This window comes from Lithobates pipiens, unplaced genomic scaffold (genome assembly GCF_037356315.1).
Source record: "Lithobates pipiens isolate NorthernLeopardFrog02 unplaced genomic scaffold, aLitPip1_a1.2 Scaffold_25, whole genome shotgun sequence".
In the NCBI taxonomy this organism is placed as follows: domain Eukaryota; kingdom Metazoa; phylum Chordata; class Amphibia; order Anura; family Ranidae; genus Lithobates; species Lithobates pipiens.
Genome location: NW_027507787.1, coordinates 17348474 through 17371553, shown reverse-complemented (window position 1 = coordinate 17371553; position 23080 = coordinate 17348474). Strand labels below are relative to the sequence as shown.

The 23080-nt window shown below is 45.5% G+C and overlaps 1 protein-coding gene across 4 annotated transcripts in view; it reads right to left on the bottom strand.

The window, feature by feature from the left end:
- SGMS1 (sphingomyelin synthase 1) overlaps positions 1-23080 on the bottom strand; it is a 442300-nt gene that overhangs the window by 84809 nt on the left and 334411 nt on the right. The window contains exon 1 of one of the 4 annotated variants that reach the window (XM_077454147.1): positions 12627-12816. The exons of the other annotated variants lie outside the window; for them this stretch is intronic. The gene's annotated coding sequence lies outside the window, so the exon portion shown is untranslated. Of the gene's footprint in view, positions 1-12626; positions 12817-23080 lie in introns of those variants that run through there. 4 annotated transcript variants of the gene reach the window in all.

Genomic DNA, 23080 nt, shown 5'->3' with positions numbered 1-23080 from the left:
CCTATTAGTTAGGGGGCGAATAAGAAACGTAAAGTGGTTGTAAACCCTTACACACCACTTTTACCTACAGATAAAACTATAATAAGGCTACCTGTAGGTACTGGTAATATTTCCTAAACCTACACAGTTTAGAAGATATTTACCATATATACGCTTGCGACGTCATCGGCGCATGTGCACTGAAGAAAGGGCACGATCGCGCCCTTTCCAAAGGACCCGTGCCCATCGGCTCTCAAGGGCATGCCCAGGAGTGATGTCACCCAACTCTGGGCAGTCACAGAACCGGAGTCCACGGCCCCGGAAGCAAGAGGTGAAGATGGACGTGGCCACCAGCAGGGAACTCTAGGACATGGTGGGCTTCGTTTGCAGATGCATACTAGCCCATTATGCTTTTACTTTGCAGGGAACAAAAGAGCAAGTAAAACCCTCTTTAAAGCAGGGCTAAAGGTAACATAAAAACCTTGCAAGGAGCAGGCTGCTTATTGCAGAAGAGACATCCAATCACATACACCTACCTGGCTGCAGTCTTCTGTGGCATGTAAAAAGGAGCTGAATGTGCATGGTCTGGTGACAACCCAAAATTTGGAATTTTCTTTCACTGATGAACATTAAGCCTGGCAAATAAAGGGGGGCATGTCTCCCTAAAGCAATAATACAGTGGTTCTAAACCCTCAAGAATTTTTCACCTTAATGCATTCTATGCAGAGTGGCACGGAGACAGGGAGCCGACAGGCCGGGGGGGGGGGGGGGGGGGGGGGAGACAGGCGGGGAAAAAAAAAAGAAAAAAAAAAAAAGGAGGAGACAGAGCAGGGATGCGGATGGGAGAACGTAAACTGACCACAGTGTCAGGGCTCTGCAGCCATGACACACCATGGTCAGTTAACAGGGGGGAGGGTAAAGCCGGGCAGGATCAGCCAGGTATTATAGGTGATAAAGGGGTCCAAATGACACAGCACAAGCACTATGCTGTACAACATGCTTCAAGGGAACAGGATTTTTTTTTTTTGGGCTAACAAATTTACACACACACACATACACAGAGTTTAATTTCACTTCAATGGGGGCATAGCAAGCAGTAAAAACTTGGCAGGTGTTCTAATTCCTCTTCACTCTATCAAAAACTAAAAAAAGTTCAACAAAACTTCAATGGCAACATTTCTATTCAAAATGTAAAAAAAAAAAAAAAACAGGGTGGGGAGGAAACAAGACATGCATCAGTAACCTAAACACATATACACAGACATTCGCAGAAACCAGTTCTGATAAGTATAAAGAATGCTGGAAATGTATATTGCACAAGGCGCACTTTATTGCACAATCATAAAAGAGAATAATACCCAAGGAGGTAGTGGTTTGCTTAGCACTCAAGGCTTTCGCATTCAGTCGGAGGAATTCACTGAACCTTGCACTAAACAATAAGGCCTCCTGTAATGAGACGTTTGTACTTGGGAAATATGCGGTCAATAACACCAGCCTCTGAGATTAAACTGAGCTTGTGTCTAATGTAGAATATAGTAGTACAATGTCTACACACTACCGAATGCTCTACTTAAAGTGTCATCCCCATGCCTTGCTGAATCTTGATCACTCCATTTGCGGACTGCGTCCAAAGGCTTGAGTTTGCGCAAGCTAGACTAATTATTATTTTCCTTTTATTAACCACTTAAGGACAGAGCCTATTTCTGAGATTTGTTTACAAGCTAAATACAGTTTGTTTTGCTAGGAAATTACTTAGAACCCCCAAACATTATACATTTTTTTTTCTAACACCCTAGAGAATAAAATGGCGGTCATTGCAATACTTTGTCACACCATATTTGCACAGCAGTCTTACAAGCGCACTTTTTCGGGGAAAAAATACACTTTTTTTAATTAAAAAAATAAGACAGCAGTAAAGTTAGCCTATTTTTTTTTTTTTTTTTTTTTATATTGTGAAAAATAATGTTAAAAATCTCCATAGGCGACGTTTAAAAAATGTTACAGGTTGCAAGTTTTGAGTTACAGAGGTGGTCTGGGGCTAGAATTATTGCTCTTACTCTACCAATCATGGAGATACCTCACATGTGTGGTTTGAACACCGTTTTCATATGCAGGCGCTACTCACATATGCGTTCACTTCTGCACGTGAGCTCATCGGGACGCATTTAAAAAAAAATGTTTTTTTTATTATTTATTTTAGCTTTTATTTTTACACTGTTTAAAAAAAAATGACACTTTTATTTCTATTATAAGGAACATAACCATCCCTTGTAATAGAAAAAAAAAAAAACATGACAGGACCTCTTAAATATGAGATCGGGGTCATAGACCTCAGATCTCATATTTACACTAAAATGCAATATAAAAAAAAAATTGTCATTTAAAATAAATAATTTAAAAAAAATGGCCCTTTAAGAGCTATGGGCGGAAGTGACGTTTTTTGACGTTGTTTCCGGCCTGCAATATCATGGAGACGGGTGTGAGCCATCTTACCCTCACTCGTCTCCATGCACAGCCAGTGAAAGGACAGGATCACCTCCGCCATTGCAGACGGCTCCGGTAAGTGGCAGAGGGCACCGGAGTGCGGTGGGGGGGCCCCTCTCCCGCCGCTGATCAAAGTAATCTCACGGCGAATCCGTAGCAGAGACCATTTTTATCTTGTAGCTGACCGCCCGCCAAATACGAAGATACCGGGGTTATGGCAGCTAGCTGCTGCCATAACAACGATATCCGTCCTCAAAGTTAAGACGTATATCAGTGTGCGCTGGTCAGCAAGTGGTTAACCATTGTCATTTCTTGTAGATGTCCTGATACTGTGACTCATGCACATCCTCTCGATATACAGTGGATATAAAAAGTCTACACACCCCTGTTAAAATGTTAAAATGTCAGGTTTTTGTGATGTAAATAAATGGGATGAAGCTAAATCATTTTAGAACGTTTTCCACCTTTAATGTGATCTATTGATCTATAAACTGTACAACTCAATTGAAAAACAAACTGACATCTTTTTTTTTGGGGGGGGGGGGGGTAAAAACTAAAATAATGTGGTTGCATAAGTGTGAACAACCTCTTATAGCTGTGTTCAGAATAAAGCAATCACATTCAAACTAATGTTAAATGGGAGTTAGTATACACCTGCCATCATTTAAAGTACCTCTGAATAATCCCAAATAAAGTTCAGTTGTTCTAGGAGGTCTTTCCTGACATTTTCTTAATGGCATCCTACAGCAAAAGCCATGGGCCACAGAGCTTCCAAAGCATCAGAGGGATCAAGTCATCAGTCAGGAGTAAGGTATAAAAGCATTTCCAAGGCATTAAATATATCATGGAGCACAGTGAAGACAGTCATCATCAAGTGGAGAAAACAGTGACAACGTCCCTCTAAAATTGAGAAAAAGAGGAGATGAAAACTGGTCAGGGAGGCTGCCAAGAGGACCACAGCAACAATAAAGGAGCTGCAGAAATATTTGGCAAGTACTGGCTGTGTGGTACATGTGACAACAATCTCGGTTATTCTTCATATGTCTGGGCTATGGGGTAGAGTGGCAAGACGGAAACCTTTTCTTACGAAGAAAAACATCCAAGCCTGGCTAAATTTTGCAAAAACGCATGCCAAAGCATGTGGGAAAATGTGTTATGGTCTGATGAAACCAAGGTTGAACTTTTTGGCCATAATTCCAAAAGATAGGTTTGGCGCAAAAACAACACTAAAATAACACCATGCCCACCGTGAAGCATGGTGGTGGCAGCATCATGCTTTGGGGCTGTTTTTCTTCAGCTGGAAGAGGGGCCTTAGTCAAGGTAGAGGGAATTATGAACAGTTCCAAATACCAGCCAATATTGGCACACAACCCTCAGGCTTCTGCTAGAAAGCGGAACATGAAGAGGAACTTCATCTTTCAGCATGACAACAACCCAAATCATACATCCAAATCAACTCAGGAGTATCTTCACCAGAAGAAGATTAAAGTTTTGGAAAGGCCCGGCCAGAACCTAGACCTGAATCGGACTGAAAATCTGTGGGGTGATCTGAAGAGGGCTGTGCACAGGAGATGCCCTCACAATCTGACAGATTTGGAGTGTTTTGTGGGCAGATATTGCCAAGTCAATATGTGCCAAGTCATCAAAAAGACAGTGCTGTAATAAAATCAAAAGGTGCATCAACAAAGCATTAGTGTAAAGTTGTGCACACTTCTGCAACCATATTCATTTTTTTTAAATTTTTACTTCCCTCCACCTACAAGATTTCAGAGTTAATAGTGCCCGCAAAGAATCGCTGCTGAATTGCTTTGCAGGCGCTTCAGCAGCAGTGCCCATTAATTTCAAATGGCAGGGGCCGTGTATTCGCTGCACCCGCACTGCCCAAAAGATGCCGCTTGCAGGACTTTTTCTAACGTCCTGCAAGCGCACCGCTCCAATGTGAAAACACTTACAGGTGTTATTTTTAGTCCTGCAAGTGCCTGAAAAACGTCTCAGTGTGAAATTAGTCTAAAGGTGGAAAAAGTTCTGAAATTCTGTATCTGTCTCATTTTTTTTACATCACAGAAAACTGAAATTTTAACAGGTTTGTGATGACTTTATATCCACTGTATATCTCTATTGGATTGTTGGATTGTTATAGAGCTGCACGATTCTGGATAGAATGAGATTCACAATTTTTTTTGCTTAGAATAAATATCACAATTGGCGTAATATCTTTAACATTATACAAAAAAATGGGCTAGTTTAAAAAAAAAAATAAAAAAAAAAAAAAATTAATTAAAAGTGTATTTATTTCACCGAAAATGCGGTTGAAAGACTGCTGTGCAAATACAGTGTGACATAAAATATTGCAACAATCGCCATTTTATTCTTTAAGGCCTCTGCTAAAAAAATATAGAAATATAATTTTTAGAGGTCCTAAATAATTTTCTATTAAAAAAAAAATATTAAATTTTAACTTGTAAGCAACAAGTGTCAGACAATCCATAGCAAATGTGCTCTTCAAGATGAATCTTTGTTTCCCGTAATCCCATTCTATTGAATACATGAAGCTAAATTTCTTGGCCCTTGGTCCACAAAACATCACTGCTCCCCTGATTATACACGAGTGCTGTATGCCCTTGTCCCCCCGATGTTTCCATGTCAGGGTTTCCATAAAGTCACCCAAGCAGGCTACTTTTAGAAAAGCTGTCAGCCCACATTTTTTGCAAACACAGTCAGGCTTGCGATGGGCGGTTCTTCTTTAAACCATTACCGGAATTCAAATGTGCCTAAAAAAAAATAAAAAAAAAATAAAACAAAGAGGGAAATTCTGCTAAGAAGAGATAAAAAGGAAAACTCCTCTCTTTGCCAAAACGGAAACTTTGGTGTCGTTCTAAAGGCCTGCTGCGGTGTCAGCCCATCCCATGTACCTGGACTACGGAAACCAGCAGGCTAACTTCCCTGTATTCCATTGTGGTTAACTGACCACAGACAGCCACAGCCACAATGCAACTGTACTCAGAACATGAAAAAAAGATGAAGCAATAGTCATGATATTAACCGATTCCTACAATTACTATACAATGGTTTATGCAGGAAGAGCTGCAAAAACACTGGTCATTTAAAAGTGGATGGGGCGCTTACTCTGTCTCCACTTTTTATTTTTAATGTGGCCAATATCAAGGGCTTTACTATAAAATATATGCTAGAAAAACTGTCAAATAATACTCTTCCAGCACAAAAACAGATACCATAGACGCAAACTAATTCTCAGACATATGAAAAATCCATTTATCGCAAGGCTTTCTTTGCTACACAATACTTCCAATCCATCAGTGACTGATTGTTCAATACACACGGATTGATATACTAATGGGCAAACAAAGCAAGGTATTGGGTTACTGACAAATCAATATTCTGTATTGGGAATGTGACATCCAACTACCATCCTGGAAGAATGGATCACCAAATCATTGGATTATTGGTTAAGATTCTTTTTAGATGGACAGTCATGGACACGACTGATATTGCTGCATGGTCCGATAGCAAACCACATATACAGTATGCGATTTCCTTCAACTTTCCCTGACCCTAGTAGTTCTGACAACTCCAATGTCTCCATATTGTCAATGAACTGAAAGCTTTATTACCAACATAGACCGCAAAAAGGTTACAGAGGGGTGAGGCAGCGCTTGAGGAGCAGCATTTAAAAACATTCCCTACACGTGCCACACAACACGGAATAAAGGTGTACTGATGACCAACAGATAAAATCCTATATTCATTTTCCCATTGAGATGGCAGCCCTGTTCTTACTCTTTCCCTTCCCTCCCTGCTGTGCTTTTTTTTTTGGATTGAGACCTGGGCTGCACCCGGGGTACACCCTGCTCAGTGTCTGCTTTGACAGAGACTGTGTGGGGAGATGGGTGCTTGCTGCCCCTTGGTGCGTTTCATCCTGAAGTTGGGTGTCCTCTCTATGGGAGGGGTCTACTTCACTTCTGGGGTGTCAGGTATGTTGGATGCGGTCTCAGGTGTTGTCCCCAGGCTGCAGTGGGCATTCAAATAGGGAACCACCTGATTGGCAGCCTTTTGGTGCTTGCATATGTGGGGGCTCCACTGTGGCCATCTTGGTTTGGGGTGCCCATGTGGGTCAGTAGGCGGGCATGTGTGGAGAATTCTTAGATGTTGAACTTTGACAGAGTCCATGTTCTATTCTCCCCTGCATGGAGAGAGATGGCATGCAAGGCAGGTGGATCCCCAGTCGGGACAATTTTAAAACCAGGTTACACATGAGCCGATATTACTATTCAGCCTGCACTGTATGATTTTTTTTTTTTGTCCTTTTACTGGACTCAGGTATGGACTTGAGATATTTGGGAACACATATGGCCTTTACCCTGTGGGATTTATCCATACATTGGTTTTTATCATTTTTTCTCATTCCTTGGTTTTTTGTTTCTATAGATACTCTGGCGGCAGTATGTATTCTATCACATAGGGATTTTCCATTTATTAGAAGATCATTTTTTAACCAGATATACACCCACAGAGACTACCCAGGGTATGTTTATTATGCATTACTATATTTTATTAGATTTTTTGGATAGGCTATATAAAGAAATCTTACTATCTATATTACACATAATATTTATATATTTTTTATATATATATATATATATATACACACACACACATACACAAACACACACACATATATATATATATATATATATACATACATACACAAACACACACACAACCTTACCAAACGTACTGGGATGCCTCACGTACATGACTTTTAATGACATCCCAGTCTCAGTCCATAGGGTTCAATACAGAGTTGGCCCACCCTTTGCTGCTATAACAGCTTCAACTCTTCTGGGAAGGCTGTCCACAAGGTTTAGGAGTGTGTCTATGGGAATGTTTGACCATTCTTCCAGAAACGCATCTGTGACGTCAGGCACTGATGTTGGATAAGGAGGCCTGACTTGCAGTCATCGCTCTAATTTATCCTAAAGGTGTTCTAGTGGGTTGACGTCAGGACTCTGTGCAGGCTAGTCAAGTTCCTCCACCCCAAACTCGTTCATCCATGAGCAGAGCTTGGAGTCATTGAATGAGTTTACCAAAAAATGTAAATATTGCAGAACATAAAGCCTCATGTTACATAGCTAAGCTCTATTTCATGCAGAATAAGCTAAATTATGAATATATATTAAACTAGAAAACTATCTTTAGATAAAAAGCATTGTATTTAAATTTGATAAAAATAAAAAACAAAATAAGATTTAAATTGAAAAAATATGATTATTTTTGATTTTTTTTTTTTTTTTTAAATCATTGATTGTTATCCACCCTGCTAATAAAATATGTCAGCTGGATAGCAATTAAGAACCAAAAGAAGGGATTGCTGGACTACACCTAGTTACTCCCACGTGGATGAAGCCTTGGCTGCAGGACACTCTAATGGGCCAATTCCTCCAGAGAAATGTCACAAATGCTCTACTGGGTTGCCCCCAACATGTTTTCCAATGGGTTTGAATGTAAAGAACATTGCACAGTAGATTAAATTAAGTATTTGATGTCATGAATAAAGAACAAAAAAATCCTATTAGACGCATGTGCACACACCCCTGATATTTACAAATCATTTAAACTAGTATATAAAAGTTTATTCTGAGTATTTCAGGTTCCACGGTTTTCTTCTTAACGTTTGTCTTCTATGAACTGGTTCCACAGAACTCTCTCTGCCGCCGTTCAAGTTTTATATACAATAGAATATATTCTGAATCAGAATGAAACATTCCATTACAATTTCACCGTTCTGTAAACACAAAGGTGAAATCTGACACATAAATTTGCGACAATCACTCTGATGTTTTATTTGGGAAGACATCAATCATCCAATATTTACCAAACAGCACATAAAAAGTATATTTTCCATACCACAAAACTGTCACAACACCACACAGGAATGCCACAAATGGAACATTTCCATGTTCCTACAAGATGCCTACATAAATCTTCAGCAACAAAATAGCCAACCAGCCCATACACACGGCCTGAAAATTGTCCAGAAACAGTTCAGCAGGAAGAGGCCAACTTTCGACCCGTGAGTATAGCTGTGTGTTTTACAGAAGCTGCTCAATGGGCATGCTGGAAAACCAGCATCCGATGGGCATCCAATCAGCACTGGCAATAGCACAGTGAGGGAGATCGCCGCACTAACAAAGCGGTTATGGATCTGGAGGCCGCATGTAACCGACCCTGTGCCACTGAAATCTGGAGGCCGCATGCAACCGGCCCTGTGCTACTGAAATCTGGAGGCCACATTTAACTGGCCCTGTGCCACTGAAATCTGGAGGCCGCATGCAACCGCCCTGTGCCACTGAAATCTGGAGGCCGCATACAACCGGCCCTGTGCTACTGAAATCTGGAGGCCACATTTAACCGGCCCTGTGCCACTGAAATCTGGAGGCTGCATGCAACCGGCCCTGTGCCACTGAAATCTGGAGGCCACATGCAACCGGCCCTGTGCCACTGAAATCTGGAGGCCGCATGCAATCGGCCCTGTGCCACTGAAATCTGGAGGCCGCATGCAACCGGCCCTGTGCCACTGAAATCTGGAGGCTGCATGCAACCGGCCCTGTGCCACTGAAATCTGGAGGCTGCATGCAACCGGCCCTGTAACACTGAAATCTGGAGGCCACATGCAACCGGCCCTGTGCCACTGAAATCTGGAGGCCGCATGCAATCGGCCCTGTGCCACTGAAATCTGGAGGCCGCATGCAACCGGCCCTGTGCCACTGAAATCTGGAGGCCGCATGCAACCGGCCCTGTGCCACTGAAATCTGGAGGCCGCATGCAACCGGCCCTGTGCCACTGAAATCTGGAGGCCGCATGCAACCGGCCCTGTGTCACTGAAATCTTTTTAGTTCAACTCAAAGGGGGCTGACAAAAAAAAAAAAAAAACCCTGACAGCAAGGAGGAGCCATTGTACTATGTGATGCTAGTATAGCAATCCTCCCTGTTCTATTGTGTTCTGACCGGGGGCCAGCACCCCACCAGAAGACTCTGGTCAGCACTCTCCTCGGTTGGCTAAGAGCACTGATCGGAAGACCGGTCGGCAGACCTTTCTTGGTCATACCCGTCCGAAAAGCTGGCTTCTGTTGGACCAACTGCAGCACACATGGGTGAATGTCGGCTGGTTTCTATTGAAAGCTGCCCAGCATTTGGCCCATGTGTACTAGGCTTTAGGCTCCAGTCACACTTGTGCAACCTGCCATGCGACTTTGGACACTGAAATCACACCCTATGTTTTTCAATGACAACTGTTCAAATATATGCAACTTAAAATAGGTTCCTGCACTACTTTCGGAATGCGACCTGAGTACCATAAACTGCACTGTAAACCCTCAAGTGTTGCACCTGAAATGTTATACATTCAATAGTTGTCCATTATCATGGGTCAAAACCAAAGTCACACCCATCCAAAGTTGTGTCAAAGTTTCACTGAGGACGCCCCAAAGTTGCACTCCAAAATCATGCGACTTTGGAGTCGTACAAGTGTGATTGGAGCCTAAGGGTGAGGTAGGCAACCTCAGCACACCATCTGTGGAGGAACTACAAGTCCCATGAGGCATTGCAAGACTGACAGCCACAGGCATGACTCCAAAAGGCAGGGGCTTGATGGGACTTGTAGTTTCATGACAGCTGGAGCACGGAGGTTGCCGAGCCCAGGTCTAAAGACTACCGATGGACGTTAGACAACAGTTGGATGCTGAAAAAGCGTGAATGTTAAAATGTTCTTCATACATAAGCTGCTTTCATAAACCTATGGGGCTCATCCACACCGTTTGTGTTGGGCTGTGCTGGGCAGACCTTCCCAACGCACAGACCAGGTAGCCTGCCTGGTTTGCTATGAAGTCACATCACATTATTGTGTTGAGAAAGGAAAAAAAAAAAAAAAGCTAACGAATTGAGCACCTTTATACAGGGCAGCATGTCACAACACAAACCACCACAATGTAACACTGTGCCGCCCCAAAACAGACAGAGGCCAACAGGACTGGTCTGCTATGAGGTCAGTATGCAGTACAAGGGCCTTCCTGATAGGAAACGCTCAGGGTTGTTACATTAGCTAGGTGTTCATATTACATTGTTTTGTTAAATCTTTGGCAACAATGATTGTATGGTCAGATTGTACAGTGTATGGTGATCCTATTGTCACTGCAAAGATCTCTTTACAAACACAAAGCAGTTAAAAAAAAAAAAAAACACTGAACCAGATTTGTGTCCATCATGATTGCTTGAACGTCTATCCTTCTCCTAATGGAGAGTGACGGGAAGGATCCTGAACACCCGTGATCTGAGCCAAACAAAACGTTTCTTTACTTTCACCAAAACAAAACTATTTCCCAGATTGTACAGAAGTGACGAGAACTGCCAGTACAGACCCAGAGTCTGCCGACACCGAGATCCATATTCCTGACAGTCATGTGAGCAGGGCCCGGGGTAGTGTGTGACGGAGCAAAGTCCATGTGACAACACAGCTCACCGGGGACGTCACCCAGGACTGTGGGGCAGATGATGACGGACGCACCCAGGGGGCCAGCTCATTAGAAAACCTCTTCAACATTCCACAACCATGTCACTGAGCAGAGAGGATGTTAAAATAATGTGCGCCCCTCCTCAGCCCTGACCCCTCGTACACGACAGACTGCTGGGGGCCACCAGGGCCCTATAAGAGAATACACACCCCACACCGACAGGAACCGACGGAGCACACTGGGAGCATGCCGAGACCTGGAGTCCCACAACATGTATACAAATAGTACACCGACTTCACATATCCCACCAAAGTCTGCCAGGGCACAGCCTACACTACCAGAGACCCCAAGAACACTTCATACCGGTCCCACTGCTCGGCCACCCTGCCCAGATCCACTGCCTGGTCCCCCCTACCTGGCTCCACTGCTCGGGCACCCTGCCCAGATCCACTGCCTGGTCCCCCCTACCTGGCTCCACTGCTCGGGCACCCTGCCCAGATCCACTGCCTGGTCCCCCCTACCTGGCTCCACTGCTCGGGCACCCTGCCCAGATCCACTGCCTGGTCCCCCCTACCTGGCTCCACTGCTCGGGCACCCTGCCCAGATCCACTGCCTGGTCCCCCCTACCTGGCTCCACTGCTCGGGCTCCCTGCCCAGATCCACTGCCTGGTCCCCCCCCCCCCCCTACCTGGCTCCACTGCCCGGGCTCCCTGCCCAGCTCCACTACCCAGGCCCCCTGCCCAGATCCACTGCCTGGTCCGCCCTACCCGGCTCCACTGCCTGGCTTCTATAGCTCTTTTTATCTGTTCATATAATTATTCATAACTCCCATCAGTAAATAAAAGTTTGCTTTCAGACCAAACCAGAGCACAGCGCCTAATACCTGCCAAAATCCTGAACGTGGGTCCTTTCAGGACGATCGGTCTGTGCGCTGTCACCGTGCGATGATCGGTCTGTGCGCTGTCACCGTACGATGATCGATCTGAAGGTTGTCACCGTGCGATGATCGGTCTGAAGGTTGTCACCGTACGGTGATCGGTCTGAACGTTGTCACCGTACGGTGATCGGTCTGAACGTTGTCACCGTACGGTGATCGGTCTGTAAGCTGTCACCGTACGGTGATCGGTCTGTAAGCTGTCACCGTACGGTGATCGATCTGTAAGCTGTCACCATACGGTGATCGGTCTGTAAGTTGTCACCATACGGTGATCGGTCTGTAAGTTGTCACCATACGGTGATCGGTCTGAACGTTGTCACCGTACGGTGATCGGTCTGAACGTTGTCACCGTACGGTGATCGGTCTGAACGTTGTCACCGTACGGTGATCGGTCTGAACGTTGTCACCGTACGGTGATCGGTCTGAACGTTGTCACCGTACGGTGATCGGTCTGAACGTTGTCACCGTACGGTGATCGGTCTGTAAGCTGTCACCGTACGGTGATCGGTCTGTAAGCTGTCACCGTACGGTGATCGGTCTGTAAGTTGTCACTGTACGATGATTGGTCTGTAAGTTGTCACCGTACGATGATCGGTCTGAACGTTGTCACCATATGATCAGTGTGTAGGTTGTCACCGCATTAGGATTGGTCAGTAAGTTGTCACCATATGATGATCGGTCAGAAGTTGTCACCATACCGGCAGTAGTATGTAGAAGTGATGAGATCTCCGGAGTGGGGTGGAAAGTTGCCCTCACACACAGCGATGATCCGGGTGTACAGGCTCCCCGGCTCTCCCCGGCTCTCCCCCGCTCCGGCCCCGGGCTCGGTGTTCTCACACAGGAGACAAGTTAGTTGCTGGAGATTCCGTCCATCTGGAGGAAGGAGGGGGCGGGGCGGAGCAGGCCTCACTCATCACTTCCCAGGCTGGCAGGGGGCGGGGACGGGCGTGTCTTCCCCTCAGACAGAGCAGTGCGGGGCGTGGTGATCACTTCATAGAACACACATACGATGTACGGAACAGTCAGGCCGCCTTTCTACACTCCATAACATAACCCCTTACCGCCAGTACACGCCAGTACACAGTCAGCACTGACACCTATACAGAGCCTGCAATCTGCTCTACACAGAGAACCTCACCCAACACTTCAGTCCTCACGTGTCGCTGTTCTCTGTATTACTTCCTTTATGGGAAATCCCCGGTGTTCTGTCAGTCCCTCCACTTTCCTATTTCCCACCGACCTGCAAGACATGAGATCTTCATCCCAGACTGCTCGGAGTTCCGCCTGTCCTCCAATCATCAGACTTGTGCTGACACCTTCCTGCACAGCTTCTCCCTATGCCAATGCTTGGGGGCCCAATGTAAAATTGTCTTGGGGTCAGGGCTGGCCCACAACATTGTGCTGCCTGGGTCCAGGAATGAAGCAGCACCCTCCTCCACCCCCCCCAAAAAAATGCCCATCAAGCAGAGACATGCCCAATCCTCCAGCATAGAGGATCAGCCAAAAACCAGCATAGAGGCGCAGCCAAAAACCATGCACGGCCAAAAACCAGCAAAGAGGCGTGCCCAAAAACCATGCACGGCCAAAAACCAGCAAAGAGGCGCAGCCAAAAACCAGCATAGAGGCACAGCCAAAAACCAGCATAGAGGCACAGCCAAAAACCAGCATAGAGGCACAGCCAAAAACCAGCATAGAGGCGTGTCCAAAAACCAGCATAGAGGCACAGCCAAAAACCAGCATAGAGGCGCGCCCAAAAACCAGCATAGAGGCGCGCCCAAAAACCAGCATAGAGGCGCGCCCAAAAACCAGCATAGAGGCACAGCCAAAAACCAGCATAGAGGCGCGCCCAAAAACCAGCATAGAGGCGCGCCCAAAAACCAGCATAGAGGCGCGCCCAAAAACCAGCATAGAGGCGCGCCCAAAAACCAGCATAGAGGCGCAGCCAAAAACCAGCATAGAGGCGCGCCCAAAAACTAGCAGAGGCGTGGCCAAAAACTAGCAGAGGCGCGCCCAAAACCAGCATAGAGGCGCGCCCAAAACCAGCATAGAGGCGCGCCCAAAACCAGCATAGAGGCGTGCCCAAAAACCAGCATAGAGGCGCAGCCAAAAACCAGCATAGAGGCGCGCCCAAAAACTAGCAGAGGCGTGCCCAAAACCAGCATAGAGGCGTGCCCAAAAACCATGCACGGCCAAAAACCAGCAAAGAGGCACAGCCAAAAACCAGCATAGAGGCACAGCCAAAAACCAGCATAGAGGCGCGCCCAAAAACCAGCATAGAGGCGCAGCCAAAAACCAGCATAGAGGCGCGCCCAAAAACCAGCATAGAGGCGCGCCCAAAAACCAGCATAGAGGCGCGCCCAAAAACCAGCATAGAGGCGCGCCCAAAAACCAGCATAGAGGCGCGCCCAAAAACCAGCATAGAGGCGCGCCCAAAAACCAGCATAGAGGCGCAGCCAAAAACCAGCATAGAGGCGCGCCCAAAAACCAGCATAGAGGCGCAGCCAAAAACCAGCATAGAGGCGCAGCCAAAAACCAGCATAGAGGCACAGCCAAAAACCAGCATAGAGGCGCGCCCAAAAACCAGCATAGAGGCGCAGCCAAAAACCAGCATAGAGGCGCAGCCAAAAACCAGCATAGAGGCGCAGCCAAAAACCAGCATAGAGGCGCAGCCAAAAACCAGCATAGAGGCGCGCCCAAAAACTAGCAGAGGCGTGCCCAAAAACTAGCAGAGGCGTGCCCAAAACCAGCATAGAGGCACGCTCAAAACCAGCATAGAGGCGCGCCCAAAACCAGCATAGAGGCGTGCCCAAAAACCAGCATAGAGGCGCGCCCAAAAACTAGCAGAGGCGCGCCCAAAAACTAGCAGAGGCGTGCCCAAAACCAGCATAGAGGCGTGCCCAAAAACCAGCAAAGAGGCGCTCCCAAAAACCAGCATACAGGCGCGCTCAATCCAGCAAAGAGGCACGCCCCAAAAAATCAGCTCAACTCACAGATGCTCTGATCCTGGCTCATTGATGCAACATGCAGCGACAGCATACTTGCTCCTACTATTAAAGCTGTACTGTTCCGGGATCGGGAGAGCACCTCCGCCCCAGCTGGGGAGCGGAGGATGATGCAAGGATGACACTGCACTAGAGGGAGGGAGGCTTGGGTCCTCAAGCAGTGCGCTCATTGCCGCCCCTCTTAAAGTACCACCTGGGTCCCAGGAATCCGCCGGACCCATGGTAGAACCAGCCCTGCTTGGAGTCCCCCCACTGAGCGCTTGCCCCATCACCCTGTGTAGGTGAAACCAGAAACTCCATGAGGCAGGAAAGACCAGTGCAGGCCCCCTCTGAGTTTACTGAGCTATCTACACAGAGTGACACAGCAAGTGCTTTTCCCCAGCAACACCGTGTAACAGGGGCAGGCAACCTTTGAGAGGTGGAGAGCTACCTAAACAATTAGGAAGAGATCAAAGATCACCGGAATTCGGCACCCTGTTGATTTTGAAGACATTACCTAGCAAGGTCTCACTAAAAATAGTAAGAAAAACAAAAACATTTAATAAAACAAATGTCACAGTAAAACAAACTTGGTCAACCTCAAGAGTGGATAGTGTCAGTACAGCACAGGTTGGTGTCAGTAGGGTAGTGCACATTATCACTAGGGCAGGGACAGTGTCAGTTAGTAAAGTAGTGGATGGTGTCAGTAGGGTAGTGGACAGTGTCAGTACAGCACATGTTGGTTGCAGTAGAGCAGTGGACATGCTTGTAGGGCAGTGAATGGTGTCAGTAAGTAGGGCACAGGTTGGTGTCCGTCAGTAGAGCAGTGGGCGGTGTCAGTAGGTCAGCAATTAGCAGTAAGGCAGTGGATGGTGTCAGTTTTTTTTATTATTTGTAAATAATTTTTTTTACTTTTTTTTTTTAGTTGACCATTTTTTACTTTTTTTTTTTTATTAGCAGCTCTCTTGAGCTTTTGTGAAACATCAGACCCCTGATCTCTCACTTTTGAGACAGAGAAAGGGACTGAGGGCTGATTCATCAGTACCTATCTCTGCAGCCTCAGCTGTACTGAACAGTGAATGAATGGGAAGTGATCTGTGCTGAGCAACTTCCTGTTCATTTACAAATTGAATTATAGTTAACACAGTTTACTATGCTCCATTTATGCATGGACCCAGGAGAGGTCAGTACCGATCACTGTGTTAATTAAGAAAAGGATGGGGCGGTAAATGGCAAATTGACTGGCCCCTTCCACCACTCTCCATCATGAAACATCCCCGCAGCACCTGGCAAGAGAGAAGGGAACCGGAAGTGTTGTGGGGGGGGGGGAGAGAGAGGGGCACCAGGAAAGCACACAGGGGGGCCCAGGCAACAAGAGGGCAAGGACCGGAGGGGTGGTGGCATTTACTACATCCAATCAGCTGTCAGCTGCTGAAAAAAGACACCTGATCAGGTCTAGGATATTCCGCCCCTGCTGTCGCTCCTGTCCCTGTGCCTCTTGCCCCCTGGAGCATGAGCAGGGTCCCCATTGCAGCCCCTATTGTCTTGAGTAAGTAGTACAGCACGCTCCAGAACATACCCACAAAATGCAGTGTTCTGTGTTACCTTCTGCAGGTTTGACGGACTGCACTGTGCACCACAGTAGAGCCAAATCTAATCTCATAAAACCTGTCCCTCCTGCTCTCCCAGTTTGTATCTTGCTATACAAGGATGTTGTAGAAATGGAAGGCGAGAGTGTGGCCGCCGTACACCTCACCAAGCTCAAGTGGTAAGCAGGTAAAAGCAGCCTCACCTCGATTCACCCAGGCCATGCCCCCAACATGTTTTAAAGGGGTTGTAAACCCTCAAGGTTTTTCACCTTAATGCATTCTATGCGTTAAGGTGAAAAACTTTCTGTAGTGCAGTAGCCCCCCAGAGGCCCCCTTTTACTTACCTGAACCTGATCTTTCCAACGACGAGAACTAGCCCAGCAGCTCCAACCACTGTCTTGGATTCTCATTGGATTGATAGCAGCAGCAGCCTTTGGCTCCTGCTGCTGTCAATCAAATCCAGTGACACCGGAGGTGGGGCCGAGTCCTGCTGTGTCAATGGATGCTGCAGCAGGACTCAGGAGCGCGCCCGCATGAGTGCCCTTTTGGGATGAGGGTCGTCGAGGGGGCACTCGATGCAGAGAGGAACCAGGAGCACCACTGGGGGACCCCAGAAGAGGAGGATCGGGGCAAAACCCTTGCACAAAGGAGACACGTATACCATGTTTGTTATTTTTTTTAAAACTAGCCTCTACAACCCGTTTAATCATGACTTCCATGATTAAGTCCCAGTGGGAGGGAAAATGTTGGGGGGGTGTGGCCTGGATGAATCATTCTGAAGCTGCTTTTACCTGCGAACCACTCAGGCCTGGCGAGGTGTGCGGTGACCAGGCTCTCTTCCCATTTTTACAGCATTTTTGTATAGCAAGATATGGCTTATTGCTATCTCTTCCTATTTCTACAGCGTACTTTGGGTGTAGACAAACCTTTCCCCAGCCTGCACCCTCACTAGTCAGCGGCATCCATCTCATTTAATCTCGTCAGCCTGAGCGGGGGCCCCCCAAGCATTTATCGCTGCTATACAAAGAATGACACAAGGCTTAAATCACAATAAATTCATCACCATTTTAACAAAACACACATAAGTGCAATAATTGGTTGCCTAAAGTTTAGACATAAATAGGGCTACAAAGCTATAAGTTTATCACTGTACCAAGTGAGTCAAAAACGTATGAAAAGTACATACATCAAAACTGCATACTTTCCAATTTAGTTTATGAGCATATTTTAATCAAAAACCAACACAAGAAAAACTGAACCAGAAAGAAATGGTTTTATAAATGAAAGCAATCCATCGCTCAAGTGAACGCTGGCTTGAATGATAATTAGAAGTCACATATCGTTTAGCTGAAATTCAGAAGTGGGAGACCTAGCAGGGGGAAGAACTCACTCTGCATTAATAACTCGCAGAAACAAATGTGAAGACAGCTGTTTTCAAGGACAGTTGGCCTGTGATGTTCAGCGTAAAGAGCAGAATAGAGATCAGAACTTGTGACTGTGACCACAGCTGCCATGTAGTATGCACTAAAATCCATTTATAATTAAATAACCCTGTCATTTCAGCACAGATACAATGATATATATTACATATAAAACAGATATTGTTGAAAAAAAAAGTGCTACACTACACAATGACCATTTTACATATAAAAAATCCTGAATTCTGTGCTGTGTAAATTCAGTAGGGTGTTGGGTAAAAAAAACTAAAAAATAAAATAAATTTTGCTGGCCTTTGCTGCCTTAATAGCATCATTCAGCTTCTTCAGATTGTTGGTCACACATTTTTTCCCAAGAAATGGTCTACAGGACTGAGATCTGGAGGTAGTTCAAATATTTGGAATACATTAAAGCCAGTGCCATGTTCATGGAGCTAGTTGGAGATTATGCATGCTTTGTGACGTGACAATACCCTGCAGGTAGGAGACATTGGAAAATTGTAATATTTTGCCATAAAGGGGTGCACATAGTGTTCAACAATATTATTACAGTGAAATGATGCAGATTTGGCATAAATGTGAACCCATACTTTCACAATCAGGGGTCAGGTTCGAAAGGCCAGTTGCTGCAGCAATAGCAGAACCACCACCGACCAGCAGGATAGGTAGGAAGGCAGTCGCCCTGGTGAATGCCGTGGGCTCTCCTGAGGTGCGGAGTCTAAGTACTAGCCAGTTTTCACCAGAGCTCCTGCAATTCTCAGGACCGCCCGGAGTCCGGTAGCAGATAAGCAGGTAGGGATCAAACAGAAGCGTATTCAGTAAACAAGCCAAAGCTCAGTAACGAGTAGTTGCAGGGTGGATAACGAGTGGTAGCAAAATATGGGTGGCAGCAGGGAAAACAGGAGCGAGATACTGGCTGGAGAGAGCACAATCTGGCAAACAGGAAGTGCAGTGACATGGTTTAGATCAGGAAGTTCATGGCAGGAGCAAAGATCATTCAAGGAATTGTCCAGAAAACTGTCCAGTATTCCAGGTAGCTCAGCAACAAGAGACATTGCCTGACACAGCAGAGGTTCTGGGTTCAAATCCAGGCCCTGACACATACTTTGAAGTAGTCAATTTAACAGGCTCATAAGCATTCGATTATTTAACACCCTTCCACCCACGCTATAGCTGAATGACGGCTACAGCGCGGGCCTTAATTGCTGGAAGGCCATCGATAGACTTCCTCCCGAGCATGCGCTGTCGGGGTGTCGTTGTGGGGTATGCTCTGATCACAGAGTCTTTGAGACCCGTTACCACATGATCAGTAAGTATGAGCTCAGGCGTGTTAGCAAACAGCACATGTAGATCCCTCCAGGAAGTCGTCACTGCACAGCGCTAATCACAAGCAGTGAGACATTGTCCCGATGCGCGGCTGCAGAGATCGGGAAATGTCTCACTGTCAGCCAATGGCAGCTGATCACGTGAGGTAAACAGAAGAAAGGTAAGCCTTTTTTTCCCTCGGCTTTTGTCAGTGGGACATCAGTCCCTCACAGAGAAAGCAGCCCCCGCCTTGTCTGTGCCCACCAGTGCCACCTATCGGTACCTACCAGTGCCACCTATCAATGCCCATCAGTGCCGCCGATCATTGCTACCTCTCAGTGCCCATCAGCACACATTAATGAAGGTGAAACATTACCAGTTTTCAAAATGATTAAAAACTTTTTTTTCCCCTCAAAACCTTTGGGTTTTTTTTTGGGGGGGGGGGGGGGGGGTTCAGCAAAAAAAAAAAAAAAAAACAGCAGTGATTAAATACCACCAGAAGAAAGCTCTATTTGTGTGATGCAGTGTTGCATGACCACGTAATTGTCATTTAAAGTGCGACAGCTCTGGAAGCTGAAAATTGGTTTGGGCAGGAAGGGGGTTTAAGTGACCAGTAGGCAAGTGGTTAAACACAGGCCCATAATATTCACACCTAAAACTATCTTCTCCAATAAAATGGTACTAAAATGTGAAGAAAATCCCTTCTTTTTTGCTTACCAGCGTCTCTGATACAATCCCTATTTGTAGGCATTACTCAAGTTGAACTTCAGGCAGAGCTCAATTGTCAGTGCTCCCTATTCAGTTAAGCCCTGCACAGGCCGAATGCTGACCGACTGACGATTCAATCAAAAAATAAAGTCTGACATTCGGTCCGTGTATGCCAGCCGACCGGCTCCAGATCAGCATTCTCACCCAATGGCCAACCCCCTTACTCTTTCCAACATGAAAAACAACTTTTTTTTTTGTCTTGGGTTCTACTTTAATTATCTCATTGCTGCTATGATGATGCCTAATTTATGCCCCCCCCCCCCCCCACCAAATTATCAGTTCTGATTGACATGAAAAACGGATCTTTACTAAAAACTGGTTCTTCGTAAAGATCAGTTATTGACTATACCGATTATCGTGGCATTATTATGGTTTTTGCTCTACTGCAGAATTGAAACAAAAGTTTTTCGTTTTAAATCTGAGCTCTGGGATAAGGAAATGTATCTTAGTACAAGAGCCATGAGTATTCTTCCTTCAATTCTGGTGTGCTTTGTGCATTTCTTCAAGATCTGTGAGAGGTATTCGAATATGAAACATTGCGTCTGTGCAGGAGCTTCCTGTATGTAATAACGATCGGTCACTGCTGCTCTCTTTTCTTGTGTCTTGTCTCCGCCCCCCTGCCGGCAGTCTGTAGTGGGTGGAGCTTGCTGGACTGGTTTATGATGTCACTGCTACTTTTACAAGGTGACTGAGAACAGAAAGTGGATTTTTATTCTTTGTGGCTGTTGAGGAATATATTTCAATAAAAAATGTTGTACCTGGAGATCAGCTATATATTCAGGTGAACCTCACTGCTGGTAATACTAATATTAATTACTAATTATTAATAATACATTACTTCAGTTAAAATGTATGGGTGGTTGATGGGATTGATGACTAATGAATACGATGCCTAGGGTACATCACATTTGGCCCGGTGCCTCCTATGTGTTTGTAGGAGATAATAATATAATGAAGACAGACTCTTGATAACTAGGGTGTTTCCCTATTAAACAGGAATACAGACGCGGAGCTACATTTGCACTCTAAATAAAGAGTCCTTCCTGGTCAGGATTAAGCAGTCTAAGCTCCAATGTCCTAATAACAAAACAAATAATATTTATGAAAGACTTTCCTCATCACAGTGGAGTATCTGTACTGACAGATGGCTAGCTTGGTACGAAGTACATGCAGATGGCGATAAAGCCAGCTGTCCTGTGTATAGTGGAAGATATTTATTCCAAAATAAAGATCCAATTTAATTTCCCTTCTCTATTTTAATCTATGAGGAATCGGGCACGTGAACAGCAATTAAGGCCCCGCTCACATCTGGCGATTTTGGGATCACGATTTTGCCCACGATTCCGAATCGCACTAGTGACAAAACGCACCCTTGCGTGTTGGGGTTCCATTCATCTTTAATAACACCTCAAACACAGGCAATTTTGCAGCGATTGTCACACAATAAATTGCACAGCAAATCTTGTCAGCCAGGAGCAGGAGCTTTATTTGGGCAACAAGCTTCAATCGTCATTAAATGGTACCTCAAAACGTGGCCCGGTTTGCGTGATTTATTGCGTGACAATCACTGGCAAAACCACTCCATGTTTGAGGTGCCAATAAAAATTGAATGGCACCTAAATGCGCATGGTGCATTTTGCCACTATTGCAGGCGAATTGGAATAACTATTCCAGATCAGCAGAATGGGGCCTTCGGAATTAAATGAAAATAAAGTGTTACAATGTAAATGGCAACTCCACCCAAACAATTAAATACATAGTCGAAACACATAAAGTTCTTTACCTGCCAATAGCAGATACACAGCTGCTGTGCACAAAAAGAATGACTGCACTCTGCAGAGCCTTCAATTTGTGAAGTTTGTGTCACTGCCCCCCCTCCTACAAGGCATCCATTCCCTTGTGATACCCAATCTGGGTACTTATCCTGCAAGGCTGATTTCACCTCAAATCTAGCAACTCAGTTTAAAGATAATTCATTCTCGGTCTGCGCTTCTCTTCTGCTCTGTTGAGCTGTTGGGAACAAAGACTGGTAGGTTTGTGTAAGCTTCAGGTGGACGCTCCCCCTGACCCCCTCCTCGATCCGATGCTGCATCTGTCCCCTGATGACTCAGACTGAGAATTGAGCGATCAAACAGAGCTGATCGCTCAGTTCTCAGTGCCCAACTTTCTGATTTGCCCCTGCACTCCCTGGAGCGCTGGGCTGTAGAGGGGTGGGAGTGGCTGGCTGAGCCTCTCAGCAGCTCGCTGAGAAACTGAGCCAGGTGTCGGTCCAGGCTCCTGGGTGGATCCCAACTGGATCGGTAACATCAGCTGACAGTGGGCTTCAGCTGGTGGCTGAAAAAAGGTTACAGGAGTGCAGAACAAATGGCACTCCTGTAATCCACAGGAGAAGTACGACAAGATTTGGATGTACTTCTCCTTTAAGCTAGAATTGTTTGGGTCCGTTTTTTCCCCTTTTATTGGGTTTATACATTTAAAAAATTATGTTTTAAATCCGTTTTTATAAAATATGTAACAGAAAAATAATTTTACTGTTAGGGGTCCCCGCAACTTGGGGAATTTTATTAAGGGGTCGCGGCACTAGAAATGTTGAGAACCACTGTGTTATTGTATTCATGAACTTGCAAAGAACCGAGGAAAAAAATGCATGGTAGTTCTCACAGTAAATTGATGAAATATAGAGCCAGACAGATATGTATGGCTTATCTGTACATTTGTTCTAAAAAAAAACAAAACAAAAAAAAACATACAGTAGTCCACTTACCAGGCTAGAGATATGGAAACTTCCATGGTTGACTTGTTTTTGGAGGGGAGTGCGTTATGGTTATCTTTATTGTTCCCTCACTGTTTCGGACCCAGATTAAGCATACTAGGGTGAATGCAAGGATAAGGAGGACAGCGCTGGTCTTGGCCCCTTCTAAACAGTTAAGCAAAGGCAGTTCATACATTTTAAAAAATATTCAGGGAAAGTGTCCAAATGCCCAAGGCACCAGCTTTATCTGGGGATATTTCTTTGATAATAACAGATACTTAGAATCAATCTACATGAATTATTTTACGTGTTTGTTCTAGC